This window comes from Prionailurus bengalensis, chromosome F2 (genome assembly GCF_016509475.1).
Source record: "Prionailurus bengalensis isolate Pbe53 chromosome F2, Fcat_Pben_1.1_paternal_pri, whole genome shotgun sequence".
NCBI lineage: Eukaryota > Metazoa > Chordata > Mammalia > Carnivora > Felidae > Prionailurus > Prionailurus bengalensis.
This window is the reverse complement of record NC_057353.1, coordinates 9,640,388-9,667,232: the sequence shown is the minus strand read 5'-3', so window position 1 is coordinate 9,667,232 and position 26,845 is coordinate 9,640,388. Positions and strand designations below refer to the sequence as shown.

Genomic DNA, 26,845 nt, shown 5'->3' with positions numbered 1-26,845 from the left:
CGTTAGTGTCAGATATAAGGGAAAATTGCATTCATTTAGCAAATATTCCCCGAGGGGCTGCCACGTGTTGGTAACTAGATGGAAAAAGACACCAAGATTAAGTAAGAAAGAGCCCTTGCCCTCCTAAGTTTATCAACGAAAAAATGTAAGTAACACACTCTGCGGTTAGGAGTGATAAAGTAATTAATCTGAAAAAGACCTATGAGCTTGAGTTTATCACTCAAGTGTTACATATACATAAAATACTGGTAAAATTACAGGCTGAACTAACAAAAGTATCACACTGAAAACAAATACACACAAGTAGGGGCGCCTGGGTGGCTCAGTCGGTTGAGCGTCCGGCTTCCGCTCAGGTCATGATGTCCCGGTTCGTGGGTTCAAGCCCCGCGTCGGGCTCTGGGCTGACGGCTCGGAGCCTGGAGCCCGTTTCGGATTCCGTGTCTCCCTCTCTCTCTCTGCCCCTCCCCCGCTGTGCTGTGTGTGTCTCTCTCTCAGAAATAAATAAATAAATGTTAAAAAATTTTTTGAAAAATGAAAACAAATACACAGAAGTACTACTCTGCTCTAACTGCATCAACCATACAGGTGGAAGGGTAATGCTCTATTACGCTCTGGACGTACGCATTACAAGTCTCATTCTGAAGTCCAGCTTAGGTGCCCGAACCTTCTGCATGTTGCCATCCGCCCACCGCTAAGTGCCCAAGATGATGTATGAGCCTGGAATTACCCCGTGCCTCCTATACAACCCAGGCTGATCGGGGTGTTGGATACTGTCGGACCTTGACACACTGAAACATGGGCAGATAGGAAAAGGCCCAAGAAATACATTTCAATCAACTAGGGGAGTGGGGGGTGGAACGTAGGAAGGAGGAGACACTATTCTGAATGGCAGGAGTTAGAGGAGCAAAGGTAGCTCGTGATATCAACATAGCATCAATGAGCAATCGCGACGTCGTCTTTTTTTTTTTTTATGTATTTATTTAAATTCAAGTCAGTTAACATACCGTGTGGCCCTGGCTTCAGGAGCGGAACCCAGTGATTCATCCCTTACATCCAACACCCAGCGCGCATCCCGACAAGTGCCTCCGTGCCCATCACCCATTTTCCCCACCCCGCCCCTGCCCACGCCTGAACAATGTCAAATTTGAAGACGCTGCCTCGTGACGTAGGGAGACTTGGCAGCACAAGTTTACTGAGCCGAGAATTCAGCCACGTTCTATTTCTAAGACTTCATGGTAACATGCTACCTGTCATCCCACAGCCCGTCTCTCAACGCCCAGATTGTCAAGCTTCCGTGCGGTGGCCAAATCAATCTTTCTCGTATCCTTTTAGGACCGTGTGCCCCCACCCACCCCCGTGCCCACAATGCTTGTGCTCTTTCAGGGGCTCTCGGTCACTGATCACTCCAGGATCCGGGCCCAACACCCCGCAGGCTGGCAGACAGGGCCCCCTATCAATTTCGCCTCTCTGTCACTCTCCCTCATACGCTGTGTCCAGCAGTTTTGAATCACTGCGGAACATGATCACAGGGCCACACTTTTTCTTGCCTTCACCGTGTACGTGCCACTCGCGGTCTGAAATACCCCACACCTCCTGATGTGTGTCTGGAGCCTTCGGCCCCCACGGCCTTCACAGAGTCCGTCCCAGCCCTCTTGCGAGAAGAATTCCATGCTTTACCACGTTCCCCCCCGCTCCATGCCCACGGCGGCTTACTGGTCTCCAGGAAAACGCTCACCCGTATACAAAGATTAGTTATGGCTGCATCTCCCTGCTAAACCTTAAACCCCCTGCCTGGTTATCCTAATCCCTAGGATTTTGCCCAGGTTGTGACACTTTATAGGTATTTTCGACGAGTCAGGGATTCCAAGGTAGCCCAGTTCTGTATGTCCCGTCTGCCCTTATACCCATGAGCAGTGTATCAACTTGGGTTACGCAGGAGACACAGAGGAAGCCCAGACAAATGCTATCGTCCTGGAGCTACAGAAGACACGTGGGCATTTTTCTAAAGAATCCAAGCAGCCCTAGTTGGGATAGAATATTAGAACCAAAATGATTACCCAATGGACGCGCTCGGCTGTTGCAAAGTCAGCTGGGCGCAAATCCTGCTTCCACGCCTTCACCAACTAAGTGACTTTGAGTAACTAACTTGACCTCTTACAGCCCAGGTTTCGTAGTCTATAAAATGAAGATAATTATAGCCCTTACCTCGAAGGGCCATTGTGAGGACGATGTGCCAGTGTATCATAAAGGAGGTAATGAAGGAACCAGTACATGGCAAATACTCACTAAATGCCGATGTCTCAGCCGCCTCGTCCTGCCTGGTTTTCCCTTAACGAATGGAAATACTGCCTACTTCGCAATAAGATGTCTCAACAAAATGTGTAAAATTGCCAGGCACCTAGGAGTCACTGGATTATGAATCACTGATTTCTAAGCCTAGAAAATTACCTTTTTTTCCCAAAAAGACAGGATTATACCACTGAAGAATCTTCTGGAGGTTCAAACCAACAAGACCATAATCACCTGACATAATACTCCTCACATGCTGTGAAGACAGTTTAAAAAGAGGCTTTTAAAAAATGTTTATTTATTTTTGAGGGGGGGGGGAAAGAGGCAGAGAGAGAGGGGAACAGAGGATCTGAAGCAGGCTCTGGGAAGACAGCAGAGAGCCCAATGTGGGTCTTGAACTCACGAACCATGAGACCATGACCTGAGGTGAAGTCAGATGCTCAACCGACTGAGCCACCTAAGCACCTGAAAAAGAGGCTTTTTATGTATTCCAATAATTAATTTAACTGCACTAAGTTTAAACAGATACCTATATTTCCCTAGGCTTGACAAAAAAAGAAAAAGCACACTTAAAAGTTTCATGAAATTCACTCAAATGTATCCCATCACTTTTGCTCACTGATTCTCTATAAACAGTAACACTTACTAGCAAAACCCATTTGGGAAAAGAAAGGTTAGAGTCAAGACAGAAATTTCTGAAAAATGTCATCATGGAAAACCCCTCAAGTGCTTACTACAATATCCGTGTCACAAGTGTATCCTAAGGATAAATGCACCTGGTTCCAAACAACACATTTTTTTAGAAAGAACGCTGCACATTTCCAAAGTTCATTTTGTAACACCCAACACAGAGCTTATTATACAAATCCATGTTTAAAAAATCGAGGACGTAACTGATTGGCTATGATCCAATTACTAATACCATTTTCCAGGGTTTTGGTGATTGTCAGTACCTGAAAGATCTCATTTCGAAAAGATTAACAAAATCACAAAACCGACAGTGTATGTAAGTAGCTGTGTGTGCCAGCAGGTGTGGGTGGGACAAGTTATTTACGGGCATGGACGTGAATATAAACAAGGGTAGTTTTGATACGTTCTGTAGGACTAACATGCTACTTTGGGAAAGAAAGAATACAGGAGCTTCCTTCCTTGAAATTTTTCGAACTTGTACACCACCAGAGATTTCCTAAATCCAAAATACACGAAGAGATTCTTTTTTTGTCAGATTCATCCTTCCAAAGTCACTGTACCTCTTTGTCCAGCAGAAACCGTTGTAGAAAACGTATGTTTTGTAAGTTACTCAAAATTTTCCGTGCAAAACCCCTTATTAACCTACCTTATGGAAAAGACTTCTTTCAAGAAGACACATGGGAATGAAGAACTTACTATATAACCTACGCCAAAAAGCATCGATCGTCTCTGGAGACCGATCTTTAAATTGCTATTATTTTTTCATTTTCTGTGGCGGCAAAATACCCAACACAAAATTTACCACCTTACACGGTTTTTACGTGTACAGTTCAGTGCTCTTAAACACATTCCTAACGTTGTGCAATCGTCACCGCCATCCATCCACAGGACTCTTTTTATCTTGTAGGATAAACTCCGGACCCATCAAACAACAGGTCCCACCCCCGCCCCGCCCGCCCCGTCCCTGGCAACTGTTTTCTGTCTCTATGATCTCGACCGCTCTGAGTATTTTACATAAGTGGAATCAGGCAGTATCTGTCCTTTTGCGATTGGCCTACTTCACTTAGTGTGATGTCTTCAAGGGTCACCCCTATTGTAGCCCGTGTCAGAATTTCCTTCCTTTTCAAGGCTGAATAGTATGGCTTTCCAGGGACATACCAGAGGTTGCTTATTCATTCATCCACTGACAGATACTTGAGTTGCTTGTACATTATAGTTACCGTAAATGATACCGCTGTGAACGTGGGTGTACAAATATCTCTGAGACCCCGCTTTCCATTCTTTCGGGCGTATACCCAGAAGCAGAATATCTGGGGCATATGATAATTCTACTTTTATAAGCTACACTTTTTGACCCAGTATCTATTAATCACTACCTCCCTCCAAATTATAAAAATTATGTAATAGTACTTAAAAAAACCTCACCAGGCCACAACATTATGTCAACAAAATTCTTTTCTCTTCTATGATTATAAACTGGCCATTTCCCATCCTACAAGGCATCTCCCAATCCCAAAAAAGGTGTTGATCAGATTCGAGTCTCCCCTCACCTTTTTTTTCCTTCAAAGAAGGGGTGCCCTGGGGTGCCTGGGTGGCTCAGTCCGGTAAGCATCTGACTCTTGATTTCAGCACAGGTCATGATCTCATGGTTCGTGGGCTCGAGACCCCCTTTGGGCTCTGCACTGACAGCATGGGGCCTGTTTGGGATTCTTTCTCTCCCTGTCTCTCTGCCCCTCCCTGGCTCACACGCTCTCTCTCTCTCTCTCAAAATAAATAATAAATTGAAAACAATTAGTCTTCATAATATATTCAATGTGGACTGCAGGGACTCTTAAGTATTAATTAAACTGTTTGTAAGACACACACACACACACACACACACACACACACACACACACACACACTAGTTATGTTCATCAAACATGCAGGCACAGCGGCTTTCCCACACTGTTGTTTTTTATTTGGTCCTCAAGAGACAAATCTCTGTTTAACAATGCCAAGGTCTGGGGCCCTTTGTCTAGGTGAGAAGTATCACCAGAGTCCCTTTCAAGTACTTTCCAGAGTGGGTGGCAATGATTTCAGGCCAAAGAATCTCTACTTTTAGCTTTCTCTAAAAAAGCTATTTGTCTCATTAATAAGCAAGTATAGAACAATGCCAACATCAACACTGGCATTTTCTGCTATCCTATAAAAATTAGGCATGATGTCAATAAAATGTAACACAATCTACTGGGCACTTCTTTTTCTTATCAGCATCGAAATGCATACTTTCCATCATGTTTTATATCGTTACATTTCTTAAATAGTGGTATAATACACATAACATAAAACTTAGCATCTTTAACCATTTTTTAAAACGTTTAGTTATTTTGAGAGAGTGAGCACGAGTGGGGAGGCGCAGAGAGAGGGAGAGAGGGAGAATCCCAAGCAGGCTGCACGCTGTCAGCGCAAAGCCCAACGTGGGGCTTGAACCCATGAACCGTGAGATCGTGACCTGAGCCGAACCAAGAGTCGGACGCTTACCCGACTGAGCCACCCAGGTGCCCCCCCATCTTAACCATTTTTAAGCATACAGCTCAGTGTCGTTAAGTACACATTCCTATTCTTGTCCAATCATCACCACCACCCATCCTCAGAACTCTTTTCACTTTGAAAAACTGGCATTCTGTACCCATTAAATACAAATTAATGAATGAGTGAATTCTGTGTCCTGTTCCCTCATCCAATACTCAGCATCCACCATTCTTTCTGTCTCCACGAATTCTCTAGGGACCTCATGTAAGTGGGATTCACTGGCATTTGTCCTTTTGTGACTGGCTCATTTTGCATAGCCTAAGTCTTCCAGGTTCATCCATGCCTTAGCCTGCGTCTACACGTAACCCGGGAAAGTCTTTGCCCTTAGGATGTAAGTGCAGAGCCAGACGAGTCTCTCCAGTGAGGCCCTTGCGGATGGACGGTCCCAATAGAAGTCCCTGTGTTTATTACAGCAAGAGTCTGACTGCACTAGTGGGATCCAGGAAGACCAGCATTCAGTGCTGCTCATGGCTCCCTTCTCAAGGCTGCTTCCGGCAATCGAGAGGGTGGGGAGTGCGAGCCAGGCCACCTGGCGTGTCTGTAAAATAAGTCAGGGTACAGTTACACCCGGGACTGAACGTTTCATTTTTGATGTCTGCTGTGCCCTAGCTTTAGGGCTTTGGGAAAATTCGTGTCAAAATAAATGGCCAGGAAAGAGCGACACCACTGGTAAACATCAAATTAATGGCTCCATCACATTTAAGGCAATTTTGCGATCTTAACGGTAATACTAAATTGCACGATAAAAAATACAGCTTGCTCCATCAAATATAGCAGTTATTATATGATCTTTTGCAGTAGTTTCTGGCTATGTGGCTATTTTATGTAAGCCTTCGCCAAACGAATTATATGTTTCAGAAACATAGTCTTTGAATTCTTTTATATCCATCTCAAATCAATGTTCGCAAAAAAAGCTAGGTATTGGATAAAAATACTACCGACTGATCAAAAAGTAATGGATAAGACAAATATAACACCCCCCAAAAAATGAGGGGGTATATTATGTGGTATAATACACCACATAAGTTAAACAAGGGTTAAAAAGTGGTTAAATAAGGGAGTACTTATAGCTTAGTGGTTAAAGGTGCATGTTCTGTAGTCAAACAATTCCCAACTTAAATCTCCGTTCTACTCAGAGTTGTCCCGAGTTAAAGGATAATACATTTACGACCACTGGCTTGAAACCCGAAATAGAGTAAATAATCCTTTATGGTTGGACCCTCAGTGGTAGTAATGTTATTGCAATGAACCCACTGCGATAGTATTAGGAAGCAGTACCACTGGGGGGGTCGTTAGGTCATGAGGGTGGAGCCCTCCTGAATGGGATTAGTGCCCTTACAAAAGAGACACAAGAGACCCCTTCTGCCCTGTGAGGACACAAGACAAGACAGTTGTCTACGGGCCAAGAAACGGGCCTTCCTGACGCACGGAATCTGCCCACACTTTGATCTTGGACTTCCCTGCCTCCAGAGCTGTTAGAAACAAATGATCATTATTTAAGCTACGCAGTCTCTGGTAGATTGTTACAGCAGCCCAAACAGACTAAGACAGCTCTGGGTTCACTTTATGTACGCCTCTTTAACTTTTCCTGCTTCCCAACTTGCATTTGATCGGGCAGTTTCACGACTGAAAAGAAGTCTGCCTCACAGCAAGTGCCAGGGAACAACGTTTGATTTTATTTTTATTCTCTTGCGGACTATCGTGTTTTATTGTCCGCTACCGGTAACTAGGGTTGGCTCATTAGAATTGCGTAGGTCCCAGATTTTCGTCTTGGGAGAAAGGAAAAAGTGGAAGAATGTCACTCAGCACTTTCACCGTGGTAGGGTCCCCTCCCTAAGGAGGGAGAAAAAAGGGAGAGAAAACTTCCAAGGTAACCTGGCTACGCGCCTACGTGACAACATCCCTCATGACCTTGTCAACTGAGCCTGTTTAATCAGACTGCATGTTTACATGTGTTACCATATACGGGAGACAAAGAAAGAGAAAATGTATTAAAAAACTACGCCACGTGATGTGCGGCGCCCAGATCTTGGGGCACAAACCCACCTGAGCGGTGCCGGCATGAATAAAAGTTGCCTCCTGGATAAAAAGCCTCAGCGTCACGACTCTCTCTGTGTGAGAATCCCGCCACATCACCTCACGCCAACCACCTGCCGGTGTTTTCCACCGGTCGAACCCCACCGGAACCCAGGGAGCTCACTGTTGGATTTCAAAGTTTTGGGTATTTGCTTTCAAATAAGTGTACAATGAGCCTTCCATTTCCAATTACGACACAGAGCGCGTAGAAAGGCCTTTGATCTCATGGTAACGAGAAATTTCACCCGGACCAAATAAAAATATACTTTTCTGGGCGTCCAGCAAAGGGTAATAAATGCACAGAAGCCTCGATGACCCACATTCAGTAAGAAACAAGCCCTTCACAGGCAAGCTGAAAGCCAGCCTAGGGTGCATGTCTGCATAGGCTGAGCCTGGCTAGTCTGAAGAGCGGGGAGGAAGCAGTCCACGGACGGACCTGACCTGGCAGGAACACGGACAGAGACCAGTGTTACAGGACAGTGCGAACCAGTAGGACAGACAGACTGGAATCTGGAAGAACCAAAAATGCAGCAGCAAATCACCTTTCCTAGTAAGTCTTCCAATCTACCCCCCATACCCTCCTGTGCAAAAGCAGACAAGAGAGCAACAGTGAAGACGCTAGAAAGCCAAGGGAAATCACAGAGCCCATACATTCTCATGGTATTTCAATCTCTGAGGACAAAGGGGAATCAAAACATCTAAAACGGTAGTCCAAGCCTCTCCCAGATGAAATGCTGAGATAATAAAAAAAAGGAGTATCAGGTGAACTCATTTTAATTGAAAGTATATAACCCATAGTTTAGCTAAATTCTGAGGGATCTGAATATTCAGTTCCTCACCCTAATCTCCATTATGAAGAAAGAGCAGGCAGGCTCTGAGATCTGAACCAAACAAAATATTATACTTCAGTCTTTCCTGTTTTATTTACACCACCTAGGGTACAATTTTTAAAATTATGAAATATACAAAGAAACAGGAAAATGTGATCCATAATTAAGAATTAACACATGTCAATAAGAAAAGAAACACAGACAACTCCATTAATGAAATAAGTAGTTAAGAACTTTAAAACAACTACAAAAAAAATATATTGAAGAATATATAGAAAAATAGGGGTGCTTGGGTGGCTCAGTCGGCTAAGCATCCAACTCCTGATTTCCGCTCAGGTCATGATCTCATGTTCCTGAGATCGAGCCCCACATCAGGCTCTGTGCTGACAGCATGGAGCCTGCTTGGAATTCTCTCTCCCTGTCTGCCCTTCCCCCACCCGCAGCACACACACTCAGGCTCTCTCAAAAATAAATAAATGTTAAAAAAAAGAAAATACGGAAAAATAAGTGTACAATGGGAGAAGATCTGAGATACATTAGTACAGAATAGAAATTCTAAAACAGAACTAAATAAAAATCTAAAAATACAGCATTTGAATAAAAAGTTTCTTGGATGGGATATCTCCCGAGGCAAAGGAAATAAACGCAAAGGTGGGCTATCAGGACTACATCAAAATAAAAAGTTTCTGCACAGTGAAGGAAACAATCAACAAAACTAAAAGGCAACCGACGGAATGGGAGAAGATATTTGCAAATGACATGCAGGATAGATAGTGTTAGTATCCAAAATCTAATGAAGAACTTACAAACTCAACACCCAAAAAGCAAATAATCCAGTGAAGACATGGGCAGAAGACATGAATAGACACTTTTCCAAAGAAGACATCCAGATGGCCAACAGACACGTGAAAAGATGCTCAACATCACTCAGGATCAGAAAAACACAAATCGCAACTATAATGACATATCGCCTCACACCTGTCAGAATGACTCAAATCAACAACACAAGGAACAACACGTGTTGTCAAGGATATGGGGAAAAAAAAGGAACCCTCCTGCACTGCCAGGGGGGATGCAAACTGGTGCAGCTACTCTGGAAAACGATATGGAGTTTCCTCAAAAATTGCAAACGGAACTACTCTACCACCCGGTCACGGCACTACTGGGTATTTACCCAAAAGGTACACAAAAAATTTTTAATTCAAAGTGATACGTGCACCCCTGTGCTTACAGCAGCATTATTTATAATAGCCAAACTATGGAAACAGCACAAGTGTCCGTCAATAGACGAATGGATAAAGAAGATGTGTTTTATACACACACACACACACACACACACACACACACACAAAGGAATATTATTCAGCCATAAAAAAGAGTGCAATCTTGCCATCTGCAACAACATGGATGAATCTAGAGGGTACTGCGCTAATTGAAATAAATCAGTCAGAGAAAGACAAATACCATACGATTTCATTTGTATGTGGGCTTTCAGTAACAAAACAAGTGAGCAAAGAAAAAAAAGTGAGAAACACACCAAGAAACAGACTTTTAAATACAGAAAACAAACTGATGGTTATCAGAGGGGAAGAGGGAGGAGGGATGGGTTAAATAGGTGATGGGGATTAAATGGTACACTTATGATGAGCACTGAGTAATGTATAGAATTGTGAATCACTATATTCTACACCTGAAACTAATAGAACATGGTATATTAATAATACTGAGATTAAAAAAAAATTAACAAAGTGAAAATCTGGAAAAAAAGACGTTTATTGAATGGGTCTGCTAACTGGACATTTCAAAAGAACAAGTCAGTAATCTTATATTTTCCAAATTAAACAGAGAAAAAGAGAAAGAAAAAAAAATGAACTAAGTAGCAATGACTTGAGAAATAATATCAAACAATCCAAAATATGAGTAGAGGAGAGAGAATGATGGTATTTAAAATATTTTAAGGAATGTGAATGAAATGTACCAAATTTGAAAAACATCAAACCGCTAACTCAAGATGCTCAATGAATCCAAAGCAGAAAAATACAAAGAAAACCATACCTAGACATATCACGGTCTAATTTCTGAAAGCTAAACATAAAAAGCAAAGGTATAATAAACAAACAAATAACTCAATAGCAAGAGGGAACAAACACATTACATACAAAGATATTAATGACGGCCAGTTTCTCATTAGGAGAAATAGAAGCCAGAATTTGTCACGAGCGGATCCACATTACAGGAAATGATGCAGGAAGTTCTTCGGGTTGAAGGCAAATGACACCAAACAGAAGAACTCTGATCTACAAGAAGGAGTAAAGAGTGTAGGCATGGTAAAAGTGTGTATAAATATTTTAAAGGTTTTTCTTTTTTCTTTTTTTTTTTACCTTTTTTAAAAAAGATAATTGGCTACAAAGCAAAACATACTATTGTCTTGTGAGGTTGATAACTTAGGTAGAAGCAAAATATATAACAACAGATCAGCAGAGGGTAAATGGAAATGTATTGTTGTAAGGTTCTCAGATTAAACTGAAAGTTGTAATATGAATTCAATATTAAATAGATGGATCCTTAGAACAACCAGTAAAAAATAAAAACAAACCTTGGCTAAACAGCCAAGGAGATAAAATGGCATACTAAAAAATACTTGATAGGGGTGCCTGAGTGGCTCAGTCGGTTGGGCGTCCGACTTCGGCTCAGGTCATGATCTCACGGTCCGTGAGTGCAAGCCCGGCGTCGGGCTCTGTGCTGACAGCTCAGAGCCTGAGCCTGCTTTGGATTCTGTGCCTCCCCTCTCTCTCTCTTCCCACCTCTGCTCATGCTCTGCCTCCCTTTGGCTCAAAAATAAATAAACATTTAAAAAGATGTTTAATAAAAAATACTTGATAAATCCAAACTTAGGCAGAACAAAAGGACAAACCCATCAAATAAACAGAACACAAGTAACAAGAGAGTAGACTTAAAATTAGCCATATCAATAATTACATCTCTCCCGATTTCCCTACCCACACTGTGCAAAGTTCAAGCCCAAAGCAAAGCCAGGTTCTCGACTTCACCAATAGCCAAGCATCACCAGAGGCCCCTCCCCCAGCAATAAATAAGCCTAAGGCGAGGCCTTGAAATCTTTACTGTAAATATGTGTCTCAGGTGATTCTTACAAAAAAACCAGTTTGCATCTCATCTGTACCTTCAGGTTTTCACACCGATGCGGACAGACACTCGGAGCCCCCGCGTCACGGGCTACATGACCTTGGCAAGTCAATTCATCTCCCTCAATGAGGCTCTCCTCTATACAATGGAGACATCTCCACCTTTCAGAAGTGGAGCCGTGCCACGCCTCAGACCTAACAGGTGCTCAAGTCTTTGCTGAAGGAATGAACGAGAAAATGTGCAGCACAGGTACCGTGACCAGGTGCCCACGCTGCACGGTTCGGAAGCTAGTCCAAACGCCACTACCTGGGCACACGGGGCTTCTCCATCCCTCCGACCTCCCCAACCTGAACATTTCAGCTTACGCTGTAAAACTCAATTGCTTGGAGCATCCCCGACTGGCCTGTGCCGTTTCACGCTTCAGTTCCCTGACTTGGTCTGGTGCATCTGGCTGCAATTTCCCTCCTGAATTTCTCCCCCCAGCCCCCCACCCCCAGCCCATCCCTTCACCTACGCAACACCTACCTTAGGGAGGTAGATGTGACTCAGCTCGGGGATGACCTTCCTCAGGAAAACTTCACCCGGCACGTTCCCTTTTAGGCTAACACATGCCGATCACCGCGCCTGGAAGCAATGAACAACATTGCAGGTGTCTCCCTAGAGCACTTCCTGGAGCAAAGGAGCACCTCAGCAAAAACCTGGGGACTACAGAGAGTTGGGGAGGGGGGGAGCCAGTCTTCCTGGCCAAGAATTGGACCTGTGACCGAAACAGTTCAAACAGGGGTAGGAAAGGCCCCGGGTGGGGAGGAACTGAGGTCCACCCACCCAACCAAGAGCCAGCCAGCATCAATGCACCAGGCACCCAGCTGAGCCCCCCTGGATGTAGCTCCTCCAGGCCCCGTCCAGGCTCCCAGTGGCCACAGCCCCAGCAACGCACTGACTGCAATTTCCCAAGACACCCCAGACCCCCACAGAAATGGGAGGATGAGACACATCATTTTTTGAGCCACCAAGTTTCGTGGTCACTTCTTATGTAATGATAGACAGAGAATACAGATTTCACTTCAACTCCTAGGCTTCTTTTTGCTCCGTATACCCATTTATCTAAAAGTATCCGTTTCATAGATAAAAAAAAAAATCATCAAAGAGCCACAGAGGATACATGTTCTAGCTCCCTCTGGCCACACTCACCAAAGAGACATTGGATTTCTCAGATTCTAAAATGGTTTAAAAGATACCCTAGTTTCTGTTTTGTGAGGTATTCAGATTAAATGGGTCGACTATATAATTACGCCGTAAAAATAGAATGAGTCAAATGATATGATAAGGAATAGTTTGATATTCTTTGAGTTACACTTGTTTCCAAATAGGACTTATTTTAATTATAGAATACACATTTCATTACTTTAAATCCTTGTAACTCTTTAAAGACATGTTTCAGTTCATGAAAGGCATTTTTATCTATGGACCCAAGAGTAAATTTAGAAATCACCTTTACTATATTCCTCCAAATTTAATCAAGTTAATAATATCTACATTAATTTTTATCAAAATAAGAAAAATTATTCCAAGAGTGTAAATTTTATGTACCCTAAAACAAAAAGAGCCTAGCTGTTTCAAAATAAAGAACATCAAATTTATCAGCTAAAAAAAAAAAAAAAAAACTCCCAAGAAAAGGATACCATTTTGTAAAAAAATTTTTTATTTTTATTTTTTTGAATTTATTTATTTTGAAAAAGAGAGTGCACGTACACACACGCATAAGCAGGGGAGGGGGCGGGGGGAGAGAGAGAGAGAGAGAGAGAGAGAGAGAGAGAGAATCCCAAGCAGGCTCCATGCTGTCAGCACAGAGGCCAAAGCAGGGCTCAATTTCATGAGATCACGACCCACGCCGAAATCAAGAGTCAGATGCTTAACTGACTGGGCCATCCAGGTGCCTTTTTTTTGTCATAAAAACATTTTTTTAAACCTAAGGAAGTAAGTACACTTTTGTGGCTCAAAGTTTTTATGTTAACGAAAATACCTCAGAATCACTACGTTTAAAAATATTTTATGAAAACTGAATATGTTCCAGATTTCTATTAATTATTTTTATTTTAAAATAAAACACAGTTTTATCATAGTCTTGCTCCCAAGCGTCTAAAAATGTTGAATAAACGGTACTCTGAAAAGCAAATCATAACTCAACTGATAATTTTTTTTTCTTTTTCTTTTTTCTTTTTTTTTTAGAAAGAGAGAGAGCATGAATGGTAGAAGGGAGAGAGGCAGAATCTCCAGCAGGTTCCATACCCAGCGCAAAGCCTGATGCGGGGCTTGATCTCACAACCCTGAGATCGTGATCAGAACCAAAATCAAGAGTCAGACGCTTAACGGACTGAGCCACCCAGGCAACCCCTCAACTGATATTTTAAATGTGAGTATCCACACAGACTAAAGACGAAAGCAGAATGGTTAGGGGAAAACATACATACGCACAGCTTATTAAGCAGAAGTGTTACATTAAAAATTATGAGCTTTGTTTCAGATTCTTGATGAGAAATGAAAGCCTGTGATAAGGCAGATCTTTGTCGGGAGAACGTCTGTAACTCCGCCCTCTGCGGCATTTTCCCACAAGACATCCACCTTCCACGAGCCTCCCTCCCTCCCTCCTGTCCAGGATCCTGCAAAGTTTACTGTGCCTGGGGGCTCTCAGGGTACACCCCTAAAATGAGGATTTCACCCCGATCAGCAGTTCGGCATCCACAGGGAACCTGTTAGAAATGCAAACTCTCAGGTCCTCCCTGGACCTTGTTAATCAGAAACTCTGGGCGCCGACTGGCAATCTGTATTTAACCCTCTAGGTAAGTCTGCTGTTTTGGAGTCACTGACCCAGATCCGGGGCTCCCACAGCCACCTGTGTGCATCACTGTCACCAGCAAACTCCGCAGTGCCCCCCCAATTCCTACCCGAAGAAGGTAGCCCAGGACACTACAGAATCCCAGACGTTCTTACTGGGTCGACAGTGTGGATCACTGGATTAGGCAGTCTTGAAGGCCCTTTCGAGGAAGAGCTGTTTCGCCAAGTCAGCCCCAGCAGTTCCCGTTTTGCTTGGGCACTTGCCAAGCCAGAGAGATTGGAAGGCAAGAGAACTCTGCACCCGCGGCTGCCGGGATCTTGATGCACAGAAAATCCCTGATCCCAGGAGACACAAGCTCCAGTCTCCTTTCCAGCACGGTGACAGAGGCCCCAAACTGAAGGCCAGCCGCTTTGCCCCTCTCCTACTCTGCTTACAAGCAGTTATCAGTTTACTTTGGTGTTAAAGAGAGATGTGACCTTATTTTCCAACACCGTGCCCCTGAGAGAGTGCCCTGAATAGATTCTGTTAAGTCTACCGTGGAGCAGATTCAGCTTGCGAAGCATCATGAAATAAACCCAAAATGAGAAGTCAAAAAGATGCCGCTAGAAATGGCGACAGCCATGGGGGTTGTGGGTGAAGCTGGGAAGTCAGGATGAAAACAACCTGGGTCTCAGCGCAGGGGACAGAAAGCCCACTGCCCAGCTCCCTCCCAACCCCCACTTCCCCATCCCAACAACGGAAAGTCCACTTTATATGGCAGCCCATTCCGATCTGGGTCAGCTGTGACCTTCATTAAGTTGAAACCCGCCTCCGTATCACTTTCCCCCGTGGGTCTTGGCTGGGCAATCGGCAGAGCATGCAGTCACTAATCCCTCCACCCCACAGAGGCTTTTCGAGTATAGTCAACTACTGTGTGCTGAGCCCAGAAATGTGCCGGGCTGGGCGTCTGGACAGGAGAGTAGCCCATCTCCATCCGACGAGACGTGCGGGTCGGGGGACGGCCATTGGGATATCCCAACCCCCCCCCCCCCCCCCATCCTCTTACACTGGCCTCGGCACTTGCTGTCATATTTCATGTTTGATATACATAGGTAAAGATTCTGGAACGCCAGGTATTCGCCTTCATTCGCGGTACTCAAAGAAATCTTTAAGTAAAGCCCAGTCAGTCTCAGTTGCACCCTATCTAATTCCAAAACAGCCTGTCTGGGTGGGAAGATGCTCCAGGAAAACCCATCAGAGGGTCACCAACAATCCCTCTCAAGCCTGGGGGGGAAAGCAGGGTTGGCAGAAGGGACATCCCAGGGGACGGTGAAATGCAGGAGCTCTGAGAACAGCTCCAGGCAGGGAGGCACCTGCCCGAGAAGGCAAATGCGGGAAAATGAGACACGCGACCCCGGGAAAGGGAAGAGCAGGCTGGGGAGGGGGGGCAGGGGGAACGCCTCCTTCTGCCCACTGAGTATATGCTCTATACCAGCTTATCCACTCCCCAGTGACTTGAAGATGCCACTGGTGCTACCTTTTGGCCCCAGTGTCCCTGTAGGCGGGACCATAGTAATACCAACACAGCAGTGTTGTTGTCAGAAGAAATGGGTAACCTCAGGTGACCACCAGGAGCCCCCTCCCCCAAGGCACAGGATCCCAAGGGTATGCCTGCCTCACGCTCCCGTCACCACACCCTCCCAGAGAATGCACAGCTCATGGCCCAGAGACATCGCCAAAGCCCCCTTTGAGATGTTCTACCCAAGAGGCAATTAAGTTGGAAGAAATTTTCTGCCACAGGACTCCATAAAACTTGTAATTGGGGATGGGAAAAAAGAAATGACCTCTAAATACTTTTCACACCCACAAAAGGTAAAGAATTAAACACCTGACCGCCCCAATGTAAATATTTAGTATGCAAGTTTCAACAAGGTCACGCAGGTAACTCCTACCTTCCGAATACAAAGGATTTTCAACAACCAACTTATAGACCAAAAATCACATTAAGAACTCTTCTGGTTTTACCATGAACCCTGCCTTCTTTCACAAAAGATGTGAGATACCTTTAAGAAAAATTGTCATCAGAGGGAACCAGGTAGTTTAAGAAACTAGAGAAAATTAAAGCACAGAAACCGGTCAAGACAGAGAAACACTACGCATAGTTTCCTACTAAGCCGCTACAGGCGAGCTTAAATTTTGCTTCAAGTTTATTGCTTCTGATCAAATTATTTGCCTCACGTGTTTCTGACACATTTTCAAGTGTGTAAAGTGTAGAACACCCCGGCTGATAGCAGTGCAACAGCTACTTACTGACATGTCCACCAAAACACAGAGGGAGATGTCATGGCCACCTCTGGAATAGTCTTCAACCCAAACAGAGGGCAGGAGGGACAAGAGGGCCACGCTGTCAGGAAGATGATTCTAAAAGGATCCAAGATAACTCCTGGCCACCCAAATGCTGCCTAGCGCCACCTACGTGGAAGGTCAAAGTTGACAAAACCAAAGCAGTGGAGGGGCTCCGTAAACTCGTGGAAGAATCTTCCCCAACAAATAAGCCTCTTGGATTGTTAAGAGCTCAGTCGGTTCATAATTTTCAACGGAATTCCCAAAAGCCCGGCCAGAAGGCAGAATTATGCGCTTCTGTCCCTAGCTAGCAAAACCAGAATGTTCTTTGAGAAGTAACAGTTTTGAAGGACCCACTCTAGTACATGGGCCCGGTGAACCCGGATGTCTACTTGAAATTTGCTAAGAGGGTAGATCTTAAATGTTCTCGCCACACACACGTGCGCGTGCGAACACACACACACGGGCCCGGTGAACCCGGATGTCTACTTGAAATTTGCTAAGAGGGTAGATCTTAAATGTTCTCGCCACACACACGTGCGCGTGCGAACACACACACACGGGCCCGGTGAACCCGGATGTCTACTTGAAATTTGCTAAGAGGGTAGATCTTAAATGTTCTCGCCACACACACGTGCGCGTGCGAACACACACACACACACACACACACACACACACAAGGTAACTCCGTGAGGTAGTGGATGTGTTACTTAGCTTAACTGTGGCCACCATTTCATAATGCATACATACGCCAAAACTTCACGCTGTATATCCTATGTATGATTTTTCTTTGTCAGTGGTAATTCAGTAAAGCTGGAAGAATATAAATAAAACCAATTAGGGAAAAAAACCCTCTCATAAATGAAGGTGCCATATATGTTAGATATGAGGCATTAAGGATAACAATTTTAGTTTCAGACCAATTAATACTACACCATTCTCTGGGGCCACAGAGGTGAGGTGCCTACACACACATGCCTCTACCGATGCGTTACCAGCGAGTGTGCGACTTTATTGGAGGTTTTCTTTCCCGCCAGAGGAAATTTTGAGGTTAGGGATGATGTATTATTAATTTTTATTCTCAGCACTCAACGGAGCGCCGTGAGCACATATAAACTCAATAAATATGTTCGCTGAATGGGATCCAGACCATTCGGCAGAACGTGGCTGGTGTGGCATGCCTCCTTTCAGACCTGGTCAAACTTGACCTCTTCACAGATGACCTTCGTTTATGTTCCCTCGTGTCACCCAAATGGAACAAGCTCTACAGGAAGCCTGAGAGTATCCCCACCTGTTCCTGACACCGCAATCAATACAAGATATTCTGAGAACCGAGTTCAACCAGCTACAGACACAGCCACGCAATCAACCACGATTCTATGGGCTCCATGTTGCTCTCGAGCTGATCAGCGGAGATGTTTCAAATGTTTTTACAGAAAGCCAAATAGAAATCTACAGAATCATTCCGATCTTCTAGGCTAGTAACCTTATGAAAAAAAAATGAGGTTAGCTTGGCATGATTTGTTCTTCGTGAAACGATTCTTGCTTTCAGTTATGACTATTTCCTTCCCTGCGAGTACACAACCATCTGGTTAACACTATGTTTTAGAACACTGCCAAGGATAGGGAGTAAAATAATTGAATTGTAGAGTCTAGAACGGCATCCTCCCATGGAAATATAATGCAAGCCATAGATGTGAGCCATATAGGTCATTTCAAATCCTCTTGGTAGGTATATTAAAAATTAAAAAGAAGGAGATGAAATTAATTTTGACAGCATATTTTATTCAACTCAATCAATCCAAAATATCATTTCAACTTGTAATATGAAAAATATTAATGAGTGATTTTGAATTCTGTTTTCAAACGAAATCTGCAAAATCCGAGATATCACACCTGCAGGATATCTGAAGTCATGCTAGCCACACAGCCAGTGCTCAGGAGTCATGGGTGGCCACCATATTGGACAGTGTGGGTCTGGAATCTCTTGTCACTTTCTGAAAAACCAGGGCATTTATCTCGATTCTGGCACCTCTCGTCTTCTCCGTGATCTCTTGGGATTATTACCAAGAGTAATGCCTTGATTTCAGCCGCCAACTCCTTCGGCATCTGAGAAATCATTCACCTCAATCTTGAGATGCAAAACCACTCAGGTAGCTTAAGGCTGAAGCAGATATTCACAAGAATAAGTCATGAGGCAGAGATCTACCTTTATGCCCTTGCATTCAAGTGATTTAAACATCATAAAAAACATGATTGTTTCTTCTGCCCTTTTTCATTCAGACCATATGTGGTCAGGGAAAATAATTAAAGAGGAGACATGACAGAAGCCTTTTAGGGTGGCCAGGACTGCATGAAGCAGAGCGGAGGCGAAGGGGCGCCCGAGGCAGAAGAAACAGCAGGTGCAATGCAGAGAGATGCCAGAGGCACACGGGAGCCACACTGGGAAGAACAGGAATGGCATGTTAATAAGACTTTGTTTTGAGCATGCGGTCCGGGCTTGGAGCAGGTGAACAAGGTGATAGACGGATACCTCGGCTAATGTTGGAGATGGTACAAGAGAGGCAGGAAAGGGAAGAAGGTTCAGGGCAGGGCCATGAAACAGAAAGGCCATGAAACAGAAAGGCCATGAAACAGAAAGGGCCATGGCCAAGGAATGGACTAAGGTGGAAGATGCACCAAGAATGCAGACAGGCAGGGGGCTCAGTCACTTAAGCATCCTACTCTCTGACCCGGCTCAGGTCATGATCTCAAGGTCATGGGATGAGCCCATGCTGACAGTGTGGAGCCTGCTTGGGATTCTCTCTCTCCCTCTCTCTCTCTGCCCCTCCCCCACTTGCTCATGCTCTCTTTCTCCTTCTCTCAAAATAAATACACTTAAAAAAAAAAAAAGAATGCCGAGACGGGCAAGCAGGAGAGATATTTCAGACTCAGGGACAGAGAGGATGTCAAAGGGGACCAGGGTCCTAACTTCAGTATTAAGATGCTACGCATGAGCTGGCAAGAACCATCCATCTGAAGGCCTCTGTCCCTCCCGGGGCACATTCCTGATGTCAGCGTCAGCTCAGATGCAGGGGAAAGAATTCACCCCTTTCCGAAGACAAGCTTTTCATGATTCCTACGCTGTCATTTCATTAGACCACAAAGCATCGACTAATCGATTAAAAATCTATGAGCACAGACAAAAGTTGTCCTGCTTGCGAGTATGTTTGCTATGCCAGGTTTGAGGAATTTACCCTTTTATTGGGAGAGGGGAGTTTCTTACAGGAGTTTTGCTTCTTCACTTATCAAAATGCAAGGGGAAAAAATGCCTGCTGACATCATATTCCCTTTATATGACTTTCTGTTCCAAGACGGGATAGAGGGGATGAAAAGTGATGGAAAAAAGAAAACAGATGAAGCTAAAATAAAAATAAAAATAAAATAAAATAAAAAGATGAACGTTTGCTAAGCTTTCTTTTCCTCCTAAAATAAAAAGATGAACCTTTGCTTCATCGATGGTGCGTCCCCCATGTCACGTAGGCATCGCTGGGGTACACGGGACCCCATCTGCAAAGCACACGGACAATTTCAGCACGGGCACCCAGACACTTCAGAGGATGGACAAGGTCAAAAGCAGCACTGAGGTCACTTCCATTCTCCTGCAACAGGCAGTGGCCTGGCATGAGGACTAAAGAAGTGTACCCATCAACCTGACTGGGCCACCAGGTGCCCAGATACTTGGTTAAGCAAGAGTGTGCTTGGAAGGATGCTCCTGGGTGAGATTAACACTTGAACCTGTCCACTGAGTGAAGCAGACTGCCCTCCCCGCCCCACCCCCCGACACGGGTGGGCCTCATCTAGTCTGTGGAAGGCTTGAATACCACAAAAGGGGAGAAGGGACAATCTGATCACTGCCAGACTCTGAGCTGAGACATCGTCTTGCCCTCCCCTCACACTGGAACTTACACCATGGGCTCCCCTGGGTCTCCAGGCTCCAGGTGACAGATCTGGGACTTCCCAGCCTCCATACCCGCACGAGCCACTTCCTTATAATAAATCTCCCTTAAAAAGAGACGGAGATAGGGATAGAGGCAGAGACAGCAACCTATAGATTCTGTTTCTCAGGAGGATCCTGACTAACACAAGGTCTGCATGACTAAAACACACCATCTGATAAAATACAAGGTCCAAATTAAAATGAAGCTATTCAGGTATTTCGGACACCAAATGTATAAACACGTCTCATCACGTCTTGGTGTCCTGACCTTACAAGGTCTCGGTGATGCCGTCTCTCGATCGCTAACTCGCGGTCCCTAAACACCTTTTGGGAAAGGTCCAAAGCGCAGAGAGAGCTTTTCAACAGCTGAATGCCTCGCGTTCAATGCCTCACATGAACTCCTATCGCTTCGGTGGAATAGTCACGTAAAACCAATTTCCAAACAACACACGCTGATACGTATTTCAACTTACCACGAGATGCAGATGCGTATGGTTGGAAAACTCTTCCCCCTACAAGAGCTATACATTTCAACCCGCTAACAGGAGTCAGATAGAATAAAATCTCCACGAAATTAAATAACTGAGCTGCTAGACGGCTGGCTGATCCCTTCAAAGATGGTGGCCACGCCGACCAAAGCACTAGGGGAAGGTTTACGTGGTCACACACCCGATCCGCGCTGCAGGCTGGACCAAAGCCCGCAAAGGCGAGGAATCGCACCCATGAGCGGCCATATTGAGAACCGACACAAAGATCTCTCTTCTCCTCTCATGGTCACTACACAAGAACAAAATTTGTTGGGAAGAGTAACATCTGATTCTGAAAACTCACAACATTCCAATGAATGATCACTGGAATGAGCACAGGCCAGGGGACAGATTAAAAGGATTTTTTAAATCCCCAACTCACAGTCGAGAGGACAATGAGCTTTCCCATTTCACCTTGTTCTGACTGCATAGTCAAGACACAGAGCGTTGTCAGGATTCACTGGTATTTCTCAGCACGTCTGCGTTCCTAGTTTCCAACAGTCTGTTTCTGACCCACTGTGGAAGCGATGACCCCCTGGTAGCCAGGGAAGAAAGAGCTTGTCCGTGTATGTGAATAAATATGCGCACACATCCACGACAGTGGAGTGTCTGCACGGAGATCTGAAAATAAGTCCCTTGATATTAGTCACTAAACTCCACCCAAAGACTGCAATCAACAAGCAAGTACCGTGAAAGATTAAAAGCCGGGAAAAGAATATGCAAATAATTTCCTTTTGCAAAATACAAACAGCATGAAAATGCCCCAACCAAAGTCATCGCAATGAGATGGGGCATCACAAGTAACTGAATATAACTCAGAAGCAGGGGAGAGAGCCCACAGTCCACGCAGCTGACCGGGCAGGTCTATGAGGCTGACGGCTGGGGCCACAACGTGAGGGCTGCCTTCTGGAATGGCCAGCACAGTTTCCCAAGCACTGGTTGCATTTTTACAGTGGGTGCATTTCTCTATCGATTTTGCTCTTGTGGTTTGTACAGAGGGACTAGGTGCCTGAAAGCTGGCATCTCAGACTTTAGGGCCTTGGAGGTCCCACAGGCAAGGACCTCCTCAGCTCGCACCCCGGTCGGAAAGCCTGCCAGGTGCCTGGCACAGTTTCCGGCCAACTAGGAGATTCAGCAGCTTCCGTGGATTCCGCAGCTTCCGTGACAGCATCCCTCTCACCCTGGAAACTGTATTTTCAATATGTAAACAAATCCCACAATTTCAGTGAGCCATGAGGGCTGGGCAGAAAATGCGGCAGGACGATGGGAAAGAAGGAAAGAAGGGTGGTCGGAGAAGGGGCGACCTCAGCTTCAGCGGTCAGGGTGAGTCTCTGGAAACGTGACCCTCGTCCTGTGACCCGTGTGACGAGAACATACAAGAGCGATGGACGGGGGCGCCTGGGTGGCTCAGTCGGTTCGGCGTCTGACTCTTGATTTTGGCTCAGGTCAAGATCTCGATGGCTCATGAGTCTGACACCGCCCCACCCCCGCCCCGGCTCTGCACTGATGGAGTGAAGCCTGCTTGGGATTCTCTCTCTCTCTCTCTCTCTCTCTCTCTCTCTCTCTCCCCCCCCCCTGCCCCACATTCTCTTTTTCTCTCTCAAATAAATAAATAAACATTTAAAAAAGAGACAGATAGAAAAAGGCACGAAATCTACGAGACAGTAACACGTAACGGCAACTCATCTCTGTGGAGCACCGGGCATTGGGCAGCATCATCTTACTTAACCCTCAGGGCAATCCGATGCTATACGTTATCTCCGTTTTACAGATCAGGAAACTGAGGTTCCAGAAGCCTCCACAACTCGCTCAAGTTCACACAGAGCCGATCTCCGCACCCAGGAAAACTCAACTATAAAACCTCGTCTCAGTCTGTCGGTCACGGGCTCCACCACTTGCTGGCTTACAGCTAAGTGTTTGGCCTGGAATCCGCACGGCCCTGACCGAGCCCTCACCCTGCCCTCACCCTGCCTTGCTCCCAGTGTAACAGAAATAAAGCTTGTGATTCCCAAGGGCTCTGCCACCCCGTTTTGAATGTGCACACAGCGTCTGTGACTCCCCTTGAACCTGACGAATCCGGGCCGTCCCAATTTCCTTTATCTCTGACACTAACAGTCTGTTGTGCATCTGGGGGCAAAAGAATCTGTGAATGCCTTCTCTACACGTTTTTAAATTTTTTTTTTTCAACATTTTTATTTTTTTTACTTTTGGGACAGAGACAGAGCATGAACCGGGGAGGGGCAGAGAGAGAGGGAGACACAGAATCGGAAACAGGCTCCAGGCTCCGAGCCATCAGCCCAGAGCCTGACGCGGGGCTCGAACTCACGGACCGCGAGATCGTGACCTGGCTGAAGTCGGACGCTTAACCGACTGCGCCACCCAGGCGCCCCTCTACACGTTTTTAAAGTATCAGAAAGACTGCTTCCACCGGATGCAATTGTCTAGCTTCCAATCCTGAGGTAGGGGATTCCACTATATATGACCCCCTCCCCCCCCGGCCCAGGTCCTTCCAAATAACAGGATTCGGTTTGTATCACTGATACGCAAATAGAAATAAAACAGAAAGCAGCAAGGCCCTCTCAGCGTGAGCTCCAGAATGTACCCTGTTTCACCGATTCTAAGACACATCTGTTTTCCCATTTTAATACCTGAAATGAGGATTCGTATCACAGCGGGTGGTGCGTCACAGTTTAACTGGGAGTATGTTTTCTCTTCTGCCATACGATAACAACGCATCTTAAGATCAACAGTGGGTTAGGTTAGGAGACATTCAAAACGGTGCCAATATCAGGCTCCCCACCCCTCATCTCCATTCTTTCCTTCCAGCCCAACTGGCTGGTCACCACAACAGCTTTCTCATTGACTCCCCATTTCCGCTCTTTCCCGACAGTCCAATCTCCAAAAGGTGGGCCACGTGAGCTGCCGGAGCCTGGTCCTCCTTGCTTCCCACCCTCCAGCAGCTCTCACGACTTTAGAATAAACAGAAACTCTCCCCTCCATGGCCTTCAAGGCCCTGCTGACCTGGTCCCTCTGCTGCAAGTTCCCGTTCTTCACAAATGCAGGCTCTGTCTGCCTCAGGGCCTTTGCACAAGCCACCCTCTCTACCCAGGGACCTTCCAGAGGTTGCCCCCGGCCTTTTTTTTTTTTTCACTTAAGGGTCATCTCAAACATCCTTCTTGGAGCCCTCCCAGACCACCCAGCCCAGTTCAGATGGTCACTGTTATTCCTGACTGAACTTACTACTGCTTTAAACTAGCTTTTCATTTGTTTGTTTATCTTATTAGCTTTTGCTTCCACTTATGCCATAAAGCCTAAAAGAGGTAGGAACCTTGTCTTCCTTGGACACTGCTTATCCCCAGTACCCAGGCAGGTGCACAAAGGATCCTCTATAAATACCCATTTAACATAATAACCATAATAGAAGATATTACTAAGCTACATTTATGTGTATAGTTACTATTTAATTTTTTTAAGTTTATTTATTTATTTTGAGGGAGGGGGCAGAGAGAGAGAATCCCAGGCAAGATCTCCACTGTCAGCACAGAGCCCAATGCAGGGCTCCAATTCACAAACTGTGAGATTATGACCTAAGCCGAAATCAAGAGTGGGACACTTAACTGACTAAGCCACCCAGGCGCCGCCCCTCATAGTTACTTCCTTTTCATTAAGTTCCAGCCGATGGGACAAAAAAAAAAAAAAAAAAAAATACTGACAATGATCATTTTGAAGTGTATCTGTGATTCTTCCTGAAAAGTCAAAAAAAAAAAAAAAAAAAAGAGAGAGAGAGAGAAAGAAACAAAGAAAGAAACAAACTTCCAGTGGGGCTTATGAGGAGCAAATGCTTTGCCTTCCCAGAGAACCACTCAGAAATTTCCCATATGTTTCTAAATTGTATCTTTAAAAGCTTTATCTAGACTGGATAATTTCAAAACCCATTGATTTTGCTCGGATGTATATATAAAACATACCACAGAATTCTTATAATTCTTCTAGAAAACCTGTCGGCCAAGTGACATATTGTTTCCTTTTGCTCAGTATTCACCCTTGAACTTCCCTCTAAAGTGTTTACAATTTTAAACCCCAGCTTTAGCTCCAGTTCCAGTTTAAAATTGTTTAAATCATCCACATGGTCACTATTTCTATCACCAAACATACACTGGAAAGAGGAAGCAATTTGCTTCATCTACTAACTACTGAAGTTTCCAAAACAAAACAAAACGAAGAAATGAGTCTTATGTCTTTGAATGCTGTGGTCTTCTGTAATTCTCTTTATGAGACTCAATGTTACAAATGTAAACATTATATTCGTCCTTTCTCACAAGAAGGAGGAAATCTAACGTGTCAGAAAAGGAAGATACATGACGTAAGGTCATTCATGTTGCATTACAAAAGATCATCTAGAAACAAACCCAGGCTTAAAAACAGGAGGAAAATGTATTCTGCAGAAATTCTGAAGCTTTGCCCATACCTTAATTATCTGCAGTTACCTGCGTGGATGATGACACACACAAACCAAGAAAAACTGTATTTCTTACTACTTTCTCCCCAGTCTTCCGGGCCGGACGATCCTGTAACGTATCCATCCAAACTTCAGAATCAACGCTACCTTTAGTTTCTTTGGTAAACATTTTGGGCAGAATTTGTGTTCTCTTCTGAACAATTCCCCCAGACGACTTCTTTGTATTTCTATAACAATGTCAATTTTAGTGGCTGCGAGAAACTGTTCATCCGACGTTTCATTCATCACCATAACGTATTTGATTATTTGATGTTTTTAAGTGATCAAAATGAAAGAAAGGTCCTTTAGCCCAAGGGAAAGAAAGTCAGTGGGGGTTCAAGGAGGCTAAGACTTTCACCAGATCCCCTGAGCCAGAAAGCCAGAAACAGTCCTAACACTACCCCTTCATCCTCTAGGCCATGTGCATTCGCCTTTACATAGTTCAAGAAAGTCAAACCTGCCACCCTTCTCCTCAACCCTCTTAAAATAAGGAGGCTTTAATAAAGTATTGCAAAATCTTAAGAGGTGGCCTCTAAGCACTAAAATTAGCTTAAGGTCTCCTGCCTTGTACCCCTTAATGACTGAGCACTGCTCAAGAACTTCAAAGCATGTCACTTGGTTATGAAGAAGAGATCTGTTGGTATCAGACCCAAAAAGAATGCAGGGGAGCACCTCCAAGACAGAGGTTATCCCCCTCGGTGTGGTGGAAAGATTCGGGGGCTCCGGGGCACACAGGGCCCAGGGGTAAAACCACTGTGATTCACCCGGTCACTCTGCGTCACCAGCAGAAAGGAGATAACAACTATCCTGCTTTGGAAGAAAGAGAACATGCTGTCAACTGCCCAGAACGAGGCCGGTCCCCGAGCCGGCCCACAGAGACAACTCAGATTACAGTCCAGAAAGCCTTCTTCTTCTGAGTCCTCTTATTCACTCGCTACCCTTGGTGCTGTACTAAATAGAATAGATATATTTTTTCTCGGATGAGTCATGGCTTTGCAGAGCTTCAGATCCTTCGTCCTGCATATCAATTCTCATTGCATCATACCGGGAGTCAGAAAACTGGTAAAAACGAGAATAAAT

The 26,845-nt window shown here is 44.8% G+C and overlaps 1 protein-coding gene across 3 annotated transcripts in view; it reads right to left on the bottom strand.

Annotated features, from left to right (window-relative positions):
* The window catches only part of FAM110B (family with sequence similarity 110 member B), a 145,975-nt gene that overhangs the window by 115,652 nt on the left and 3,478 nt on the right, over positions 1 to 26,845 (bottom strand). Inside the window, exon 2 of one of the 3 annotated variants that reach the window (XM_043601118.1) lies at positions 12,129 to 12,227. The exons of the other annotated variants lie outside the window; for them this stretch is intronic. The gene's annotated coding sequence lies outside the window, so the exon portion shown is untranslated. The remainder of the gene's footprint in view (positions 1 to 12,128; positions 12,228 to 26,845) is intronic. 3 annotated transcript variants of the gene reach the window in all.